Genomic DNA, 23018 nt, shown 5'->3' with positions numbered 1-23018 from the left:
TTGGCACAGCTGGAGCCTGGGCTGCTCGCCCTATTTTCCTGAATGGCTTTGGGAGAAAGAAAGTCTACCTCTGATTGCAGCACACTCATGACCTTGTGTCACTACGCTCTGGCATAAACGAGGACTGATTGTGGCCATCAACTAAGCATAATGCAGTGTTATGGGCTGGAAATTGCTCAATCTCTCTGTGGCATTTCAAAGTTATAATATTAACCTTTCTAAAGCACTCATTCAGTTTCTGCTCAGAAGTGTTAAGACATTTCAAAATGGGCCTATTTGTCTACACCATATTTCAGAAGTTTACAGGTTTCTTTCTTTTCAGCATCTTTTCCCAAACCAATGCAAGATACAACTCACAAATTCGTAAGGCTCTTCAAGTTGACCATATTTTTACTCCTTCATCAAATTTAGAAACACCAATACTGACAAAACCTTTGGACTGTGATAATTTTTCTGTAGACATTACCTTGGCTTCCTGCTCCACATTGTTACTTTAAAACTCTGGCTGTTTTGTCTGTTTTCTACCATCTCCTGAGTTTTTCCTATGTTGGGGATCTTCTGGAAGGGAGCACCCTCACGTGTTCCACTCCAGTCTCTTCCTGAATTATGCCTTGTACACTCGTCACAAAACAGGTATCAACTATTAATGAATATATTATAAACTAATTTCATGTATCTAACTCAGGAAATAACAATCCCAGCAAGGCCACGCAACAGCAAAAACAGACTTCTTGATTTAATTTTAAATTCAGCTGTGTGCCTTGGCAGCAGAGTTTCTCACACAGGGCACCGATCCTCATCCTACCCACTGTAAGAGATACTGTGATCAGCTCTGGGTGACCGTGGCTTTTTGAGGTCTGCCTGTAGAAAGATCCCACTCATCTTTTAATTCTGATTTCTGACATTTTATCAGTTGTCATAGAGTCACAGCATAGTTTGGGTTAGAAGGCACCCTTAAAGGTCATCTAGTCCAACCCTCCTGCAACGAACAGGGACACCTTCCACTAGATCAGGTTGCTGAAAGCCCTGTCCAGCCTGACCTTGAATGTTTCCAGGGATGGGGTTACCACCTCCCTGAGCAATGTGTTCCAGCATTTCACCACCCTCACAGTAAAGAATTTCTTCCTAATGTCTAATCTAAATCTACCCTTGTTCAGTTTAAAACTGTTACCCCTTGTCCTGTTGCTACACTCCCTGATCAAGAGTCCCTCCCCAGCTTTCCTGTAGGCCCCCTTCAGGTACTGGAAGGCCACTATAAGGTCTCCCCGGAGCCTTCTCTTCTCCAGGCTGAACAACCCCAACTCTCTCAGCCTGTCCTTATAGCAGAGGTGCTCCAGCCCTCTGATCATCTTTGTGGCCCTCCTCTGGACTTGCTCCAACAGGTCCATGTCCTTATGTTGGGGGGCCCAGAGCTGGACACAGTACTCCAGGTGGGGTCTCACCAGAGCAGAGTAAAGAGGGAGAATCACCTCCCTTGACCTGCTGGCCACACTGCTGGGGATGAAGCCCAGGATGCTATAGGCTTTCTAGGCTGCAAGCACACATTGCCGGCTCATGTCCAGCTTTTCACCCACCAGTACCTCCAAGTCCTTCTTGGCAGGGCTGCTCTCCATCCTGCCATGCCCCAGCCTATGTTGATGCTTGGAATTGCCCCAACCCAGGCACAGGACCCCGCACTTGGCCTTGTTGAACTTCATGAGGGTCACACGGGCCCACTTCTCAAGCTTGTCCAGGTGCCTCTGGATGGCATCCTGCCCCTCAGGTGTGTCAACCACATCACTCAGCTTGATGTCATCAAGCTGATGACTTATACCCCAATAGTTTACTAAAACTAAGTTGTTTACAGTTAGACTTCCTTTTTTGCTAAGCTGCTGATAGTGCTGTCTTTCATTGTTTTTAATGTTACCTGTGTCATACAGCAAGGCCTACTAAAGCAGTTAAGAATAATAATAAATCTAAAAAACTTGTTCCCCCTGCCCGCTTTGTGAGGAAGCAGGGAAACTCTTTCTGTTTACACTCTGCCTTGCTTTAAAAACTGATAGTCACGCAGGAATCTTTGAAAATTGCTGTTTCTCAGCACAGAGGAGCAGAAGTGGGATTTGAATCCTCATCAGGGAAGGTGCAAACCATCTGGGCAGTTGTTGCAATCCCCATGTGGCTAGGTCTGACCATCCTGCTTCCCTTCATGCCCTGCAAACCCCATTGTGGAGCAGCGTACCATGTTTTTTCCCTCCTGCAGCTTACTCCCAGCTGTGTACCATGCTCCTTCCCCAGGAGCTGTGCTAGGAGCTCCAGGTCTTCTGGTTCTTGCTGTATGAAAACGCCAGTGCCTGTGATTGCCTCTCTGTCAGTGTGAAAGCTGCAACCAGGAAACTCTTCCCTAACCTGCCACTACAAGGAATTAGACTGATTTCCATGCTGTTTACTTTGGGTGAATAGTTTGCAGAAGAGAAAAAAAGAAAAAGAAAAAAAAAAAAGAAAAAAAAAGCTGTGTTTATGTATCTTAGTTGAAAAAGTCCCTTGATGAGTTTCCCCTGACCAAACTTTCCTCCTCTCCCACAGCCAGGTGTTGTGCTGGTGCCTTTGCCTTGGTGCAGGTGAAGAGCTGCCAGTCCCCCGTACCACGCGTTCCCTCTCGCCAGCTCCAAGTGGTGCAAGGGCTGCCAAGGGCAGGGTCGAAGGCAGTGCTGCAGAGCAGTGGGCACGGGCAGGGGACGAGGGAAGCCCATTGCAGGGCTGGGCACCCACCCTGCAAATCCAGCGCGGTGCTGCACCCCTCCCGCCTCCCTGGCCAGGCCCTGGCGTCGTCTTTGGAAGTGGGACAGGAGCAGTGGTTGTTGTTTGCAGGATCCCAGCGCAGACCTCTTCAGCTGAGGTTCGGGCGCTGTCACTCCAGGTCCATGCTCGTGGAAACACCAAGTGTGCCCCTAACCCACACCCCCGAGCAAACAGCCCCCAGCTCCCGTGCTGCTGGCAGGCCATGAACAACTCTCACTGCGCCTGCAGAACAGCACGAGTGAAAACTCCAGTGTTTCATAGCCTGTATTTTATATGCTAGACTTTTGTTCCTAGGGATCACAGAATGACAGAATGACAGGGGTTGGAAAGGACCTCTGGAGATCATCTAGTCCAACCCCCTGCCAGAGCAGGGTCACCCAGAGCAGGTTACACAGGAACGCGTCCAGGCGGGTTTTGAATGTCTCCAGAGACGGAGACTCCACCACCTCTCTGGGCAGCCTGTGCCAGGGCTCTGCCACCCTCAAAGGAAAGAAGTTCCTCCTCATGTTTAGGTGGAACTTCCTATGTTCAAAGGTCACAAGGGAAAGGTGCCACAGGAAGAACCAGAGGAGGTGGCAGCAGATGACAAGCCATAGAAATGTTCAGGTAGAGATGAGCCAGGAGACAGGGATCAAACTGTCTCACACAAATACATGGCAGCAAAATTAGGTTAAAAAATCAGGCGTGGTGTGAACAGAAATGGGATGACAAACTAGCCATGTGTCTGCTTTCCAGTCCTGCCCTTGGACTGCTTTGACCCATGCCTCCCTGCCACGGACCTAGGGAGGTCACTCCGCATTTTCCTTTTTTCCCTTTTTTTTCTTTTTTTTCCTTTTTTCCCCCCTTTTTTTCCTTTTTTTCCCCCCTTTTCCTTTTTTTCCCCTTTTTTTCTTCTTTTCCCTTTTTTCCCTTTTTTTCTGTTTTGCAGCTGGATATCAAACACATGAGCAAGACTCATCCCTGCCTGGCCATCTGCTAGTATTTCTTATCATCTTGGGGCAGTCGGCGGCTGCTGCTGTCTGGCTCTCATCTCGCTCCGCTTTTCCAAGGCTTGCTGCAAGCCCCCTCCTCCCTGGACCAGCCCCTGGAAACCTCAGAGCATTGCTCTGCCTGCTCCTCTGCCTCCACACGCGGCCAAAACGCAATCTAAAATGGCCTGCACAAGAAAAAGCAAGATGTAGGAGGATTTACTTTTTAAGGCAGGAGTATCTGGCAGCCTGAGCAATGCTAGCAGGCTCCAGAGAGAGCTGTTTAAATTTGTGACACGTCAGCAGTGGTACCGTTGCTGATAAACACTCTCTGACTCACCCTCCTTCATGTGCTAGGCACAAGATTTTCAGGGCTTGCTGCAAGACAGACCCTCAGCCCTCGGTGTGGGACGTGGGTCAGAGGCAGCCCCCACGTGCTCGGCTATTGTCCTGTGATCCCCATCCCGCCTCCCTGCCCCCTAAACCCACCATCTGAAACTTTCCCGCAGCTCCCCGATCATAGAATTGCTGGCAAAAAAAAAAATCCATGTGTGGCCAGGGGGCTCTTCCCCTTGAGGGAGGCTCTTGTTTTCCATTTTCTTCGGCCAGCAGGTGGAGGGAGGTCATCCTCCCCCTCTACTCTGCCCTGGTGAGGCCGCACCTGGAGTACAGTGTCCAGTTCTGGGCTCCCCGGTTCAAGAGGGACAGGGAACTGCTGGAGAGGGTACAGCAAAGGGCTATGAAGATGATGAGGGGACTGGAACACCTCTCTTAGGAAGAAAGGCTGAGGGATTTTTTTCCATCTGGAAAAAAAGACGGCTGAGGGGGGATCTTATAAACATTTATAAATACTTACAGGGTGGGTGTCAGGAGGATGGGGCCAGGCTCTTTTCAGTGGTGCCCAGGGACAGGACAAGAGGTAATGGGCACAAACTTGAGCATAGGAAGTTCCACCTAAACATGAGGAGGAACTTCTTTCCTTTGAGGGTGGCAGAGCACTGGCACAGGCTGCCCAGAGAGGTGGTGGAGTCTCCAACTCTGGAGACATTCAAACCCGCCTGGACGCGTTCCCATGTAACTTGCTCTGGGTGACCCTGCTCTGGCAGGAGGTTGGACTAGATGATCTCCAGAGGTCCCTTCCAACCCTACCATTCTGTGATTCTGTGATTCTGCTTCCCTCTTCAGCAGCCCTGGGTGACATCCCCACGACTGGCTGTGGTCCGCAACCTGGCAGCTGCAAAGCCACAGCAGTGACTGCGTGGTGTCAGCTCCCCTGGGGAAAGCCTGGGAAGGCTCAGCAAGTCACACCATTTTTAGAGAAACTGCTAAGTTTGAATGCCTTTATATAATTATCATGACATGAACAATTCAGCAGTTCTTTTATCTTCTCTTTAATTTTTTTTCTCATAAACTCATATATTCTCCCTTTTCAATACTGTCAACTCTTCCTTTTTTAGGAAAACTCATTAGCTTGCTGCCTGCTGGCAGATACCAAGTATGTAGCTAAGTACACAGAGATTTGGGGTTTAAAAGGCTTGCAGAAAACACACACTTAAAGGCACATTACACATCTCCCGAGAGATGCTGACTAGCTCCGTCTCTGAGAAATTTTAGGCTATACCCAACCTCCTGGAACACCACGCCCATTAGCCCATGACCCTCTGTGTTAATAAACCCCAAACGATGTACACCGAGCAACGATGCCAAGGCAGGCAGGGTCACCTTCTGTGTGCAAAGCACCACGTACCCTGTGCAAGCCCTTTCCCTGAAAAAATCCAGCCTGACAGCATGGCTATGGATGATGCTCCCCTGGTCATTCCTCTGCCAAGCCATAACGCTCCCCTGGCTCTGCCTGCCCTGGGCAAACCCTGACCTCAGGTGGGCAACAGGTATTTCGGTATGAAATACCTACATGAAGGTGTTGGCCCAGCTTGAGTTTTGCAGATGTAAATCAAAAGTCCTTGTGTTACAGGCACAGGCATTAGCCTTGTATTGGAAACAGGACCAAGTGTGGCTGCCCTTACCATAATTTAGACTGTTTTTCCTTCGGATGGTTAAATAAATGTTCTTTGCAGTTGCATCGCTGCCTGCAGGTGCTCCCATTATTATGTCCTGGTGACTTAGGAGTTACACTGGGCTGAAGAAGATCATGATTTGATATGGCATTGATGCTGCCCCAGGATTTCCCAGGACACAGAGTTTACTTCTAGCCATAGACCCAAATGGGCTCCGTTCCGCTTCGCCTTTGAGGGCCCTGTGTGAATAGTTTGTCTTTGCAGAGCTCAGGAAAACAGCACCTTTGTCAAACACCGTGCTATATGACTGTGACAGGATTTCCGAGGAACGTCCTTGCAGAGCTGATTCGTGTTGCTAAAGGACAGGGAGTGAAAACAGAATCGCTGAAGGGTGCTCAGCTGGAAAGCAGCCGTGTGAAACTGCGGCTCCTGCAGGACGCTTTTGCTTTGGCTTGTTTTTCTGCTTCAAAAGGTTCCACACTCCTCACAATTTGAGGAAGGGAGACATCGCAGCCCCGAAACGAACCTCCTGTTTCTCTTACCCGTGACACTACAGAGGAATCTCCACCCCTTGTCTGCCCCTCGGCAGCCCCTGGGCTTTGCGGAGGAAGGAGCCCACGAAGCTGTTCTCAGAGCTCTTCCCTATTCAGCATCCTCTCGTACTTCTCCTCGACACCCAGATGTGGTCGGCAGCCTGAATCAATACCATGTCAGGCCCTTGCTCTGACACAGGAAACATTTGATGGTGCACAAGCTGGCTTCACCTCGGCTGCGTGGCTGTGATTTACACTAACTTGTGGGCATGGCTGGCAGGTCACTTGACAGTATGTTGAACACTGAGAGGTCCCAGTCAAGATCCCCTAAACCACATCTCCCTGCTTTCATCTTTCCTTCCTTCCCGAGGACCACTTTACTTCAAAGACATCCCGCCTTGGGGAGTATTTTCCCCAAGAGAAAGGGCGTTTTGTAAAGCAGAGCCCAGTCTCGCACAGCACAGGAGCCAAACCCCCAGGAGGCAGAGCTCACCACTGCAGGCAGAGCTGTTGTTACTGGCTGGCAGCACAGCGCCGAGCACTAGTTCCCTTTCCATTTCTACTGTCTGCCTCATTGAATTCATACCTTTCCTGTGATGGATGGGATGGTGTGATATTCGTCCGCAGATCAGGAGAACAAAGGCTGCAGTCAGCAGAGGGAATCACATGAGTGGGATTTCCAGAGATGACCAGTTCTGTTGCCAGACACAACTGAATGTGGGCTGAGCTCTAAATAAATTGAACAAAAAAGGCCCAAACAAACCAAATCCATACTGGGTTTTGTTTTCAGATTACTGAAAAGGAGTTAGCAACTTCCCTGTGATGATGGATGAACTGATGAAGATACAACAAGTGTGTTTTCAGCCTTCATGCTGAAAGCCAAGACTGGCTGCACTTTGAAGAGGACCAAGTCTCCTCTTCTCCCCATGGCTTTAGCTAAAACCCTTTCTCACCCATACTCAGGATTAAGCAGTCTATCCCTCTGCAGATCTGTCAGATATGCTCACCCAGTAGTATTTCCTGAACTAAACTACATCAGATTTATCAAAACAATTCAAAAAAAAAAAAAGAAAGCAGAAGAGAAATCTCAAAGATAGGGATTTTTAAGTTCATGGAAAATTTGGTGGTGCTGGGATAAAATTACAGGCACTCTAAGGCAGAATGGGAATCCAGCTTCATATGGCTTCAAAACAGCTTGGAACACACGTGCACATTTGTTTGAAAATTATTTCTGCCAGACCAAACCGCAAAGATGTGCCTGGTCCCTGAGAGTTCAGGGGGAGCAGCGGGAGGGGGCAGGGAGCCCAGGCACCAGACGCAAGGGTCGTGTGGAGGAATCGACCCTCTTCCAGCAGAGCTGCTTTGCAGCAAGGCGGATGGGGGTGATCAGGCTCTACGGGCCTCCACGAGTATTCCAGGCATCCTCAGGATGTGAAGAAAATCTAAGACTCTCCTGTGAGTCTGCCGGGATGCATGTTTTGGACCTGAGTTTTCACTGGGGCAGCGCCTCTCAAGGGAAAAATATAATTTCTGGGGCCCCGGTCGGGATGTGTCTTGGAAGAAACGCTTCAGGAGTCTTAATATCTGCACTACATAGCTTGCGGCTATTAATAGGGTTTTCCTAAAAAATATTCCCTTTGCTGGGTGCAGAAGATTCAATGATCTCTCTGTGTTTCTAAATAGCAAAACACCTACGTGATGACCCTGTGTATCCTAACCCAGAGGGTCTGCAGTCCCGCTTTTGACAGCGTTTTGCGCCATGTACCCGACCTCAAGCCTGATTCCTATTTTAGAGCTTGTCTGTGGCAGCCAGTGGGCTCATCAGCCTACTTGTGTTGTTGCCAGACCTGCAGCACTGAAACAATAAAGATGATGTTAATGTTCCCAAGCCAGTGTTTACTCTGTGAAAAATCTGCATATACGGGAATGCCTTAACCCTGCCGGGGTCTCAGTGGAAGAACAGTGATAATCACACATATTGCACCCAGGGGGAATGGAGACATGAGGGTATAACACTTACCCTAAGGAGGTGAAAGCTTACGGAAGAGCTCCACAGTGGCAGCAGAGGACTCACAAGCATCTCTTTCTAGTACGTGCTTTAACAATACCTGTTCTCTTTAGTTCAGCCTTTTTAGAGGTTACTTGTAAGAAAATGGCTAAAAGTATCTCAGCAACTAAGCTCCCTGCATTCACCCTACCATCCTCCCTCTAGTACAACAGCATCTCTAAGTGCAGTTCTGCACCATATAGAGGTGTTGCAACGAAAAATAAACTGCAGGTGGTGTGCAATCAAACACATGGCAAAGGAAGCCACATACATACATCACAAGCAAAGCTAGTGCAGGACACAGGGCTGCGATGGTATCCTCCATTCATCCCTTCTCCGTGTAGATGCATGTGAAGGGACACTGGAAGGCTAAAAATCAAGAACTGAATTTAAAAAAAAATTGACCCCTAAGGAAACATTTCTGTGGTTTGGGCATCATCCCAAGAGCTAAAGGGAAGTGTTCTTTTTATGGTTGTGCTTTGGCTCATACACTTTGGGCTGTTCTTTGTTTGCTTGACCCTTTCCTGCTGGAGAGCAAGTAGTAAGTCATTCTTGCCTTGTAACACCAGAACTTCCCAGGCCTTCAGTTTTCCGGCCTGGGTGCAGTAGCTGTACCAAGTACTGATGCTTTCAGTTCCTGTAAAACTTTCTGTTGTTTGTAGATGCCATTGAGACTTCCACAATTTCATCAAGAAAAGCAAAGAAGGCAAAATGGTCCAGAGGTTATCGAAGAAAAGCTGTGCCATGGCAACCTGGAGTGGAAAGACCGAGTGTTTCTCAGCAAGTGTTCTATCAAACAAGAAGCAGGCTTTGAATTTGCAGGGGATGCCTTCAGGGAGTTTCTGGCAAGACACAAAGTTTCCCCTTGACAATGCTGAGGAGCAGAACAAAACGCGAAGTATCTCCCACCTCCCTGAGAAATCTGCATCAAGGGACATCTGATCAGTTCACTGGGCCACGACCTCGAGGCGTACTGGAACCTGGAGCTCTCCCAGCTACAACTGCACCTCCACGGCGGCGCAGGTATGCTTCCAGCCCTCTCGACAAGCTTTCGGCAGTGCAGCTATGTTCTTAGGGGTGTGGTGATGTGACATGCTGATAGAAACACTGATGGAGGAGTTAGAAAGCCACACTGCCCCTTCTTGTGCTACAATTTATACGACTTTAGGGGCTGAAAGTAATTTTATGCAGTCAAAAGCCTGTTTATGTAACAGGAAAACCTTTTATCAGAGGCAAGAAAACGCAGTATCAATACACATAGAAGTGTATATTTATATACGCAACCCACAGAGACTGGCAAACACCCATTCTTTCAATGCCTGTGGCTACAAAGGATTACTCATCTGCCAGCACAAACACCCATTAAACAAATATTCCTCAAGGACTTTCCTGCATCTCACAGTTGGATGCTGGTGAAGCCTGCACTCTTGGTTGGCTTGGTCCACTTGGTTGGTTGGCAGCTCCACTTCCTCGGGAGAGCATTGCTGGAGTGACACTCCAGCCCAGAAGTGCCTCTCCAGTTACTGTCATGTTCACCTTTGCTGGTGGTGGGCCAGGGGACTTCTCCACAGCCCTGTGGGGCTCCAGCAGAGGACCCCTGAAGCCACTGTGATGTTTCTCATCAGAGCCACCTTTTCCTCATCCATAGCTCACTGTAGGAGCAGCTATTGCCCCTTCCTCTCCTACTCATCCAGAACAGCTCCAGACATCTCCATCCTCAGGAAGCCTAATTTGTAAGGGTGTAGCTACCCAGTTAGATGTTTATGGGCATTGGTCTACTCCCCAGAAGAACTGCTAGCCCCTAAATGCCTTGGAGAATCAACACCTCACAGATAAAAATCCCAACAGGGCATCTCAGGCTGAGGGCTTGTCTTTGGACATGAGGATTAAAGCACAGAGGTGGAAGGGGTACTATGGTGTTCTGAGGTGACACCTTCCTCTCTCCAGCTGTTCCCTTATGTGGGGAACACTGTGAAAAAAGGTGGTTTGAAATCACTAGGCTTTCATAAAGTTTGCACCTGACAAAATGTCTGTCTATTTAATTATTTCAGCACCCTTTCTGTAAAACCATGATCCTTCATTGGCAAAGGATTATTTTTGTTACAAAATAATCGTTGTGCTTGATAAACAATTCCGAAGCCAGTAGAAACCCTGGTGTATGTAACTACCAATGCCCATTTAAAATCTGGGAAAAATAACGTGAGGCTGTGAAACCTAGCTGTACCATATTTTAATCATCTACATTTCTCACTTTTGCCAGCACTTGGACTAATTGAAGTCACAGTCTCAGGGAGACCCTACGTGGTGGGAGCAAGGCCACTACAAGTCAGTAGTGCCAAAGCAGGAGCTGTTTTTCCAGTTCACTGGAATCTCTCAAACAAAACAAAAACAACAAGAAGATATACTTTATTTCAACTTACAATATTCTGAAACTCTATTTTACTAAAAAACATTGAGTTGTGAAAGGGGAAGAGGGTCTACTGTGCCAGACAAAAAACGGATGAGGGATGGTGGAGTTCCATGGGGGAATACAAGAAGACACTGGTCCCACGAGCACCAGAGGCTGCAGCCAGTCTTCCCGTGCTACCTCACACAGGCTCAGCCACGCAGCTGTCGTACAGCTCCTGCCCACCTTCAGATCACGGCTTCATTGCACCTGCAGATTGCTAGCGCACAAGCACTGGCTGTGTGCTTGGGTATAAAAATGGTGCAAACACACTACTTACTCAAGAAAAAGAAAAAAAGTAAAAAAAAAATAATATGTGTAAACCAAAAGCAGCAGAAAGCCTTGTTTCTTTAAAAAAAGCATGGGGGGGAAAAAAAGCATGCTTTAAAAAAAGCATGGAAGGCATTGGAACATGATTTGCTGGGTGGATGGGGATGCACTTTCTACAGTTACTATGAAAGCGTCTAGGATTATGGTATTCACGGCGTTCTGCAGGGGGAGTTCCCCCCTGGATGCGGGGAAGGCTGCGGACGTTGTCTATCTGGACTTTGGTAAAGCCTTTGACACCATGCCCTACAGCATTCTCCTGGAGAAGCTGGCGAATCATGGCATAGGCAAGTGTACTCTTCACTGGGTGAAAAACTGGCTGGATGGCCATGCCCAGAGAGTTGTGATTAATGGGGTGAAATCCCCTTGGCGGCCGGTCACCAGTGGTGTCCCTCAGGACTCAGTTTTGGGGCCAGTTTTGTTTAATATCTTTATCAATGATCTGGATGAGGGGGTTGAGTGCATCCTCAGTGAGTTTGCAGACGACACCAAACTAGGTGGGAATGTTGATCTGCTTGAAGGTAGGAAGGCTCTACAGAGGAACCTGGACAGGCTGGATCGATGGGCCAAGGCCAACTGTATGAGGTTTAATAAGGCCAAGTGCCGGGTCCTGCATTTCGGTCACAACAACCCCATGAACACTACAGGCTTGGGGCAGAGTGGCTGGAGAGCTGCCCAGCAGAAAAGGACCTGGGGGTGTTGGTGGACGGCCAGCTTCACATGAACCAGCAGTGTGCCCAGGTGGCCCAGAAGGCCGACAGCATTCTGGCTTGTATCAGGAACAGCGTGGCCAGCAGGAGCAGGGAAGTGATGGTGCCTCTGTACTCGGCACTGGTGAGGCCTCACCTCGAGTACTGTGTTCAGTTCTGGGCCCCTCTGTACAAGAGGGACATCAAAGTGCTGGAGCGTGTCCAGGGAAGAGCTACCAGGCTGGTGAGGGGTCTGGAGACCAGGGCATAGACCTCAGGAGAGGCTGAGGGAGCTGGGCATGTTTAGCTTGGAGAAGAGGAGGCTGAGGGGAGACCTCATTGCCCCCTACAGCTACCTGAAAGGAGGTTGGAGAGAGGGGAGTGTTGGCCTCTTTTCCCGAGTAAATAATGACAGGACCAGAGGAAATGGTCTGAAGTTGCGGCAGGGGAGGTTTAGATTAGATATTAGGAGGAATTACTTTACTGAAGGAGTGGTCAGGCACTGGAACAGCCTGCCCAGGGAGGTGGTTGAGTCACCATCCCTAGAGGTGTTTAAGAAACGTCTAGATGTGGCACTTCAGGGCATGCTCTAGTGGCAGAGATTGTAGGGGTGGGTTTTTTTGTTTGTTTTGGGGTTTTTTTTGTGTGTGTATGGTTGGACTCAATGATCTCGAAGGTCCTTTCCAACCATGAAGATCCTATGATTCTATGTTCATAGAATCATAGAAGGTGTTGGGTTGGAAGGGACCTTTAAAGGCCATCTAGTCCAACCCCCCTGCAGTAAACAGGGACATCTTTAACTAGATCAGGTTGCTCAGAGCCCCATCAAGCCTGGCCTTGAATGTCTCCAGGGATGGGGCCTCCCGCACCTCTCTGGGCAACCTGTGCCAGTGTCTCACCATCCTCACTGGAAAGAACTTCTTCCTAAAGGAAGGTGAAGCTCCCGCTCTCAACAGGACAAAGAGCAGATCTGACTTTTGATGGATGCCCAAACAGCCAGGCTAGAAAGCTGCCTAGTGGTGCCTGCTTCCCCCTGAGCTCTGCAAAATTTAGTTAGGGGCAGACTTTCCATATTTCTGGAAGGGAAAAAAATGTTTTCAGGAGAAACTATGATCTGACCCCTAACCCAAAGGCTGCTTCAGCCGGCCCCACTCGTCCCGCTGCACCATTTTCTCTCTGTAGGTAAATGTTTTGCTGGGGAAATACAATTTCTCCTGCTCCCTCCACCAGCACACCCAGAGCGACCATGATGTTGCAATCATCATGCACATGCTGCTGACTTGCAAATGACCCATCTGGCTACCCCCTCACATTGACAACTGAACACAGCTGCCTATGATGGACATTGCAAAAAAAAACCAAACCAAACAGCACAGAAAGCAGAAGTGGTGCATTCATCTCTTCCCAGATTCTGTCTGCTTTTTTTCCTTTATCTCTTGTGCAAGTCATTCCTTTCCTTACTCATGTTCTTGTGATAGAGTTTGTTTTCCCTGGCCTCCCTCCAAAGTTTCCTTCAGTAATAATTGTCCTTTCCCCTAGAACATGTCTGTATTTTCCACCCGTGACTTCACTGTGGACCGAAAAGGTGATTGTCAGCCCACAGCTTAGCACTATTTTGCAGTTGTCAATGAGGTGTTTCTCATAACGCAAGTGAAAGGAAAAATTACAGTCTCACTAAAGTTGGCTGCGTTTATTGTCCTTACTCCTCCTTGGGCCCAAAGGAGCTTCAGATGTTTGTCATACAGTAGCCACAGCATTCAGATCACAACAGTATGCTCGAAGCCCAAGGCCCTGCTAGCAGATGCTGCTGGTATTTCTAGTCTCTGTTAGCTTGTACCATACACGAGCAAAGTATCAGTGAGAGCAGATAACCCCACTGAAGTCCCAGTGGAGTTATCTACAGCGAGTACTGTCTTGTTCTGCCTCTCACTACCCTTTTGGAGCTGTGGAAACCAGGGTACTGAGGGTTCAGCTCATGTCCAACTCAAAGCAACAGAAACCGCACAGACCACACCACGGCCGAGGGGAACTGCGCAGGTAACGCTGGCTGCTGTTGACACCACGTTTACAGAATGCAGACAGGTTGCTCTACTTGTAGTTTCTTTAATGAGCAAGATAACATACTTAGTAGAGGCTTTTCACCTCCTCCTCTTGCCCAGAACCAGTATCAGGCACATAGCTACAGAGTACACAATAATTTAGTATTTATCTTCATAGCCATAGCACCCTTCAGTGTAACAGTCACACAGATCATTTTCACCAATTAAAATATAAATAATGCATGAATTCCTACAGCATGGAATACTGTTATATTCTACCAACTCAAAATGTATCGCTCGAATCATGCACACAAAGGTGGCTAAAAATCCATGTGAAATACCCCTATATTAGCAAGCACCTCATGTAACCACCTCATTCACCAAAGTAATGTAAAACCAGTCTGTATCATGCTACTGATGATACAGACAGTAGCATGACCTGTCTTGACCACAGACAGGTACCTCCTAAGCCATAAAAGATGGTTATCAGAGGAGAAAGGGGTAGCATTGCCCAAATCAGTGTTCATGACACAAAACTGACAGTCAAACTACAACAGTTCCAGATTTATGTTTTTACCAATTCACTCTGTGGCAGCCAGTGCAACCTCTAACTTCTCTGTTCCTCATGCTTTCTTATGGTACAGTGTTTTGAGCTCTTCAGGAAAAAGATGTTGAGTAAAGAACAGGTAATGAAGGCAGGGAATAGACTGACAGGCGTGGGAGTAAGATGATTGTCTACATTGAGAACCAGAGATATGGTTCTTCATCCCAGTGAGATGCACTCTAAGATAATTAACTACAGCGAACCAGCACAGGAAACATCATAAAAGGAGTTTTATTGTAAGGGAAGAAAGAGGACTCAGTACTGACAAGATTTTCCCCAAGTATAAAGGAAAAGCAGCAGTTTTAATAACAAAGAAAAAAATGAATATTGCAATGCCTAGAAATGCAGTTTGCCCATACCATCTGTGTTTCCTTTTTTTTTTTTTAAAGCAAAATTGGTTGATTTAACAAGGCTTTTTAAACAAAGCTCCATATTTGTTTTTAAAAACCTCTGTCAAGGTATGTTTTTTTGTAAGTATTTTTCAAATGGATGAATCCATAAATGATTCAAAGGGGTGCCAGAGCCTCGATTGCACAGAACAGCATAAGCAAATGTGCAAACCCTGACCACAGACATGTATCCAAGTCCCACACCAAAAACACTAGGACTCTCCTTTTGCTAACGGTACATGCTCCAGACTTACTTCCAAACGAAACTTACCAGCGCTGCCGCGGTGCAAACCCTAACTTACTTCAGCAGTATCTTAAGATCTTGTTTACCTTATTCTTATCCTTCTTAATCAAGTTTTCTGATTTTTATCAAGGGAAGCGAGGAGTGAAAGGTACAGACTTTTGAAAAGAAATCTAAAGAAGGAAACGAAGTCTCTCCCTGAGCCAGTCAAGACACTTTTACAAACCGCAGCTTCAAAATAATGGCATACATTCAAACGTCTCTTAGAAGGAGACTATGTGGACAGAAATCCTCAGTCTTGACATGAACAGTGTTTTTCTTAAAAAGCTCAAAAATTACACACAATAACTCCTCTAACGTGTGTCAGGCCACTTCCCCTTTATTTAGTTGGATCTCTAATTTGCTGGTAATGCCTCCCTACCGACATACATGAAAGCCGCTGTCTGCAAGGCCGCCTTTGGCAGCCTGAAGTTGGAGTGAACAGAGTGGTTCCGTCATTTGCTTCACATTTCATTCACTGATCCCTGGATTAAAAAAAAAATCTATTGGTGAAGATTATCTCTAAAGCGAGTATCTGAGACCTCTTTATGACAAACACGCTAGATGCTAGAAACATTAACAGCCATGAGTACTGGTCTTGAGTCACAGACAGTCTGTTCAGAGTGCCATGGAGAAACGCAAAAGCTTGATACGCAGCAGATCCTATGATTCTGAAAAATAGATTCTTAAATGCGATGGCAAATGTCCTAAGGGTCTGCAGGGAACCACGACAAAGGCAGATCCAACGCCTGGCAGCAGAGGAAGCAATTCTTTTGCAAAATTCCAACAGAGAAGAGGCAATATCTTCTGGGAGGGTATTCCCAAGCAGTTTGGGACAGTTTGCCTCTTCGCTGTACTTTTAAAATATGAACTCTCCCTAGGACTTTTTCTTAGAGGAATCATTTATTGTCAAGAATAAGGGAAGTTTTGTTTGTGTCAGATTGTAAAACAAGGATTGAAATGATACTAAGTTAAGAGGCACTTTTTTCCTCTTTCTCTGGTTTTCCTGCTGCTGGACAGAACGTTCCACGTTTAAAGTGTATCCACACACCTTTTCTGCCTTGGTTTGAAATCTGAGAGGAACAGTGCAAAAAAGCAAATGCCAGAGCAAGCACATTTGAAATCCCAATCTCTAACCTCAGATTGGAAGACCTTTTAAATACAATGTGTTTCCTAGTGGTTTAACTGATTAATTTTAATATTTTTTTTTTCCAACAGAAAAAAGCTCCCCCTCCCTACAAAGAGGAAAACAATGCAATCATATGCTTCCACACAATGGTGATTCCGTTGTGAAAAAGACAAAGGGAAACAAATGCAGCATATAATGTAGAAGAAAATGAATACAAGATAAAATGGTAACAAAGTGAAAGTCAAAGAACAGCATGTTTGCTTAAGGATGTCAAACACAGGAAGAGAAAGATTTATACCGGTTTTGAAAGTTGCTTGTTTACTTGGAAAAACAAGAACTGATTACAGTGATTTGCACTCAGGAACAGCCAGAGAGAAACCTGCTGCTTCTGCAGTTTCAAGACTTGTATCTGTAGCCTGTGATTTCCCAACAGCCAGTAGCCAGAGTCTACAGCTGTGAGAAAGGCTAAGACTGAAGTGGAAACTTCTCCCAGATTACTCATTTCTCACTAAAAAGCAGCAAATTTTTCCTAGGGCCTGGCAACAGCGGAATTAGCATATAACCTTTAAGCTGCAAAACCAGCAATAAATTGCAGCTAACACACACAAGGACCTGTAATCAGCAGCCTCCAATACAGAACCTTAGAGACACAGGTACCTGCAGACTCAGCACAGTTCCTGGAAAGAACAGAAATGTGTAAGAGCATGAATAGTTGAGTTTAAGAGGTCACCTTTAAAAGCCCACTGTAAAAGCCTAAGACTCAAAGGCTTTTCTTAAGTGATTGAATCTAATCGTTATCTTGCTTCACATTTAAAATCTTCTACACTGATCAGTTCATTACAGCACACCTGCATAAACCTATCACCTTCCTCTACTCCTGTGAACACCAAGATTTTTTGCATAAACCTTGTTCTACGCCCTCCACATTCCCTGGACATTGTTTGTGTCCATCTTTCCCAGAACACCAGAGCACTGGGAAAACATGTTCCTTGAGGAAGCCTGAGTCTACCTGTGATGATCTTCTGCTTAGGTATCATCATTCTGGACCAGCAGCTATCAGATAAGACCTACTTAAGGAAAGCCTGCACTTGCATTGATTTTTTTCTCTTCTATTCAGAGAGCTGAGTTCAGAGAACATCACTGCTCTTTTCTAGTGAAAAACACTTCTGTGATTCTCTATGACAGCCTTCTTCAGTTCCACTGATTTTTCCAATGCTTGTAAAAGGTTTTAACAATTAAAAGACTGCAAATGAGTACTGAAAAAAACCCACTGCTCTATAATTGTTTAAATCTGTCTGCAGAGAAGAGTGTGCAGGCATGCTGAAAGAGTTTAGATAACAAGCAGATCTGTGAACACTGGGCTCAACCACGCCTGGTTTTCCTTAGGTTTGTATCTTGTGATTGACCTGAATTTCTAGCAGAACTTGAGGATTGCTGTTAAATAAGCTCAGCTCTTAGCAGACACAGGAGACTAATCACATACTAAGCAGTAAAAGATTTTCATCATTGTTTGCACGCAAGTGGTATAGAGAATTGACTGTCCAGTGGATTCTTCTGTATTGCTTGTTTCCTAAAGCACGGACAGAGCATTTGTAACATCCTTTACTTGCGCAATAGATTCCCTGGTGTCTCTGGTGACAAGAATAGAGGCTGGATCCTAGACCTTCTCAACTGCCTGCTTTCCCCAAACTTGCAACACGATGGTTTTGTGATTCCTGTTGCTGTTCAACGTGCTACAGACAAAGACATTTTTATTGGGAAATGGACAGAGTTTGTAACAGGGTCTTTCTTTGGAAATCAGTAAAACTGTGAAAGTTACTTACAGTAAGTAACGCAGAGAGAACATTCAACTAACACAAATGAACTTGGACAAACTGATCCCAAGCACACAATGGAAGGCAGCAGGGGGGCAGCGCTGATCTCTCTCTGGTGAGGGAATGGAATCAAGCTGCGTCAGAGGAAGTTCAGCAGGACATTAGGAAAAGGTTCTTCACTGAAAGGGCGGTCAGTCATTGTCATGGCACCAAGTCTGTCAGAGTTCAAGAGTTCCCAGAGTTCACTGGACGGTGCTCTTAGTCATATGGGTTAGTTTTAGGTAGCTCTGTGCGAGGAGCAGGGAGTTGGACTCGATGATCCTTATGGCTCCCTTCCAACTTGAGATATTCTATGATTGTGTGACTGTAAACCTCAACCCACATGCCGCTCACACTACAGCATACCTTAACAATGGAAAGGGATACAGAAGTGAAATTCAGGATAAGTGCTCCAGGTTCTTAGAGACTGCAGAGCTAAGATTTTCAAAAGGGATTGGAAATCTTAAAAAAAAAAAAAAAAGAAAAAAAAAGCATCTGAGTGGGGGGCCAGTGTAGTGAAATCATGTCTCTTTTAGGTACTGCAGTTTCCACACGCTGTACCAAACCACTTTACACAGTTTTCACCAGGCTGTTATTCTTACGGAGAAGCATATCCTGACTGCAAAGATTTTACCCATGCGAGAGCATTTTAGGATATGACTAAACAGAGGAAGCAATTACTCAATACCCGAGACAGACTTAGGGGAAAACATCTGAGAAGGGAAATTCCAGGTACCAGACAAAGAGCCTGGAGGCAGAAGTATTTCACTATCATACTGACTTACTATCATTCGCTAGGACATGTTTATGTACAAATACGAAACAGTGACATCTAAATGGGATTTAATCGGATCACTTCTCATATTAAAGGTAGTATTCTTGCTTGCTGACACACTACCAATTATTCTGGGATCATCACTCCTGTGATTACAAAATCACTGTCATTTAAGCCTTTGTCTCTCTAAATGCAAACCCTTTTTAATGCACGAGCTCTGCCTTTTGTTTTGGAGGGTGAACCTGGGCAAAGCCAGAACTGGTGCTTGCATTAAGTCATATTATCCGATGAGATACTTTTTATACTTTGTCAAAGACGGCATGGCTTTTCATTGCAAAACGCCCAAAGCCAGTACATGAAAATCTGTTCAAACGGCTTGATCTGTTTGAAAAGTATGAATTGGTCCTGCTGTGGTAATTACCAGGAGAGATGTGGGATGAAAAAACAAACTCCCAGGACACCAAGAAGAAAGCAGAACAGATGACTAAGATCCTAAACTAACTCAAGCAATCCTGTTTAATCTCAAATGCTGTTGGACTGACCAACAGAAAAATCTTGTAAGAAGGAAAAAAAAAAATAGGATGAAATTGCATCTTTGAACAAGGGAATCACCACAAAAGCAATGCGCGGCTCGAAATTCCCTTCCACCTTGCTTCACACTGACCTCCTGTGTAGACAAACAGTGGATAAATAATAGTACTGCTGAAGAGTCTTTGGACACTGCTGTTGCCATACTAGGAAACATTTTTACAGCTACTGCTATCAATCTCTTTGCGAAAATGCACAATGTACTCCTCTCTCTGGCCTCTTTCTGTCTTGAGTTAAAACATACGAGTGGATTCTAAACTAACGTAAATACATATCATTGCACTAAATTTAGAAAGAACAATGTTCACTGGCACAGGGTGAGAACGTGGATAATTCCATAATTTCAAGGGAATTTCATTATAATCTTGGGCAGAAAGCCGATTGTATGGCCCAATTTTGAGCCTGTTTTATTGAAATAAAAGTGACCATCTGGCAGATTAAAGCCATGAAGAATAAAGGGAGTAAGGCAGTAAAATGAGTGAGAATTCACAGGAATGTAAAACAAAATGGAACTTCCTAACATGTTCATTAGCCAAGACCCAAACTCAGTCGGTCATTTTACACAGCTAAAAGTGAAAGCTGAGAACTGCTTATATCACCCTTCCGTTCTTACTATGTTAGGCTTTATCCAACATATTGGCACAGAAATTTATGCCCATTAACTTGCAACATCTTCACCAGACTACTTCAACCCATTTTGCCCTCTTTTCACTTCTCCCAGGATGGCTGCAGGAGAGGCTTGTATATGAGCTGTCTCTAAAGTCCAGCTAAAACATTCAGAGCTAAAAAGCTGCTCAGGAAAATGTGGGCCTTTGGAAATCACCTTCTGTTAAGAACTGACTTTATTTCTATAATCCTTTCTCTGTTGCTCCCCAGTCTATTAATATTTTTTATACTCCTGGGGGCAGAAACTGAACTTCCCCAACCCTTGCTGTGAAATTCTGACTATATCTTCAGTTACTTCTTAAGTCAAATGGAAGAAACAGAACAAGCTACACATACGTACACACATATATATTATACAGATATAATGTATGCAGTTTTTCACAATGTGGTGACCCAACGAGGACATCAGAGAACATAAAACATGAACTGCAACTGAAATACATCAGTTGGGCTGCCTTGAGGTGGGGAAGCACCAATAAAGGGTCACTCTTCCTTATTCATCTGTGAGACTGCAGGAACAAAAGCAGTATTTCTGGAAAAAATTCACACAAACATCTGGGGAAGGGTGGGGTGAAATACTGAACTTCATGCAAAGTCCCCCTTTTTCGTGACCACAAAGGTGCCATTTTTGTGAACTTCAAAATAGAAATAGCTCCATAATAGCCATACCACAAATAGCATCATCGCTTTCTGCCTACTCTGACTTGGAGCTCTCCGTCAGAGCCAAAAGGAAGAAGTGTCTGTGCTGTCCACCGAGTCATTTCTCCTGCTGCCAGGAACTGCAGTTGTGGAGGTGCTTTTGCAATGCTGACACTTGCTCCTTTCCAGTAGAGCTCAGCACTGAGATCACCAACTAATTTCACAGAGGCTCCTCAGTATGTCATCATAAGGCACTGGTTGTGTTCTTGAAAGCAATGCAATATTTAAATTTTTCAGAGACTTTCATAACTTCCTAGCAATGCTGTCACTAGGAACAGAAATACTTCCGTCTGAGGTAGAGATCATGGATCTGCCACCTTAGGCTGACCTCTGGCTGAATTCTGCTCAATGTGAAATGGCTCTGCAAAATAGTGCAAGACCTTGGGAACCGGAATAGTGACTGAGAACTGTTAAATCTGACACAGAAACAAGGAGCATACTGGCCCACGTATCTAGCCCCGTACATACAATTTATTGAGACTATAAATACTGAAACAAACAAACAAGCCCGGATGGCTTCTGTCTCTATCATGTCCAGAACAAAGAAATCTCACCAAATGATTTAAAGGACCCATCAGCAACATTTGGTAGAAACTGTACTTTACAATAAAAGGTTTTTCATTTCACAGAGACCATCAAAATTACCTGTATAAAGCTGGATTTTTACAGTAGCCTGGATGTTATCTCACTATTACAGAATAACAGATAAAGAACAGTTTAACTTAAGCTTACACAGAATTGTTTATCCAGGGCTACTGATTTCCTGTTTCCTCTACAGATGATAATGCTATGGAGATAATGCAGACATTGGCATGTATCTAAACCAAACAGTTTCTCAATATAGCACATCTTAATATAGCACCATGCATGGGTATAGATCAGCAGTAAAAGCAGAGCAGCTTCGGTTGGCTTTACCTTACCTTGGCCTGAGTGTGGAACACACATCCAAGGAAGCAGTGCAAAAAACATTGGAAGAAAAAGGAGAATTTCAGTGTTAACTGAAGGAACACCAGTGAAGGATCATTAGAAATGTCTCTAGAATTTCTTGAATCATGAGGATGTGATTACATCAATGTGGCAATTAGTTCCGCAGGATGCTACATATAAAACACAGAGCTGCTAGATCATTCCGTGAACTTGAGTATAGGGATTACAAATCTGTGTAACCGAAGTACCCCTATGGATGGACACTTGTCACTCCAAGGCCCCATTCAAAGTGGCACCGGTTAGGACTATCTTCTCCTAAGAAGTATTTTTGTAAATGAACTATCTGATCAGAAGTCTAAAAGCTCGTATTTTCAGTGAAACCCTTTCTAGCATAATGCTGTATTTCCTTCTAATGAAATGTCAGAGAACTGGCCTTCATTATCAGTACTCTTAAACCCCATTAATTTCACTGTACAAGCTTCTTTCTGTAACAGACAAAAGTAAGTACAGCCACAGCAATTTCATGTTGTTCTTTTTGTCCAGTCTTAAAATAGTTGTTCTGAGTAGAACTTTTAAGAACCTTCTTTTACTCTAGCTACTTTTTCACTTCCTACTGTTTAAATCTTCTTACTTTCCTTAAAAAATAATTCAACAAATATAACTGGAAAGCTCGGGAGCAACAGAGCAATGTTTCTGAAAGAGAGAGGCTCTAAAAAACGAACTGTTAACAACTGCACAATTATCTGAGGAGGGCAAGGCTAAATTATTTTTCTATGCTTCCCACATTAAACTGAAACAGATGTAGATGGAAGAAAGATAAATACACGACAGATGAAGACAGGCTCACAGCCAGAGGTAGGTTTGCCAAGAGTGACAAAGGAGGCAAAGAGGGGAAACTTGCAGGACTGTAGCTATTTTGGAGAACTTAAGATAGCAGGGAGTCCTGACTCATTGCTTCTCTGTTATCAGTCCATTCCTGTGTATTAATATGCTGCACTGCTCTGCGGTGCAGAGACATCCCAGTAAGTCATTAAATACATTATTTAAGTCCCAGCAGAAGTGTGGCTGTTCAGTAAGAAGAAACCTTGCTCTGAAAACTTTACGTTATGAAAGACAAGCTAGGTAAAGAAGAGGCACAATGAACAGGAATTACTTGTTGAAAGTTACATGAAGACCTCCAACTTTCCAACGATACCTACTGACAAGATGGCCTTTATGTTCCTGGTCTTGCATAATGTACTGGAACACTGCTGGTCTTAGTAAAAG

Source organism: Rissa tridactyla, chromosome Z (assembly GCF_028500815.1).
Source record: "Rissa tridactyla isolate bRisTri1 chromosome Z, bRisTri1.patW.cur.20221130, whole genome shotgun sequence".
Classification (NCBI taxonomy): Eukaryota; Metazoa; Chordata; class Aves; order Charadriiformes; family Laridae; genus Rissa; species Rissa tridactyla.
The sequence above is the reverse complement of the archived record's forward strand: the minus strand, read 5'-3'. Positions refer to the sequence as shown.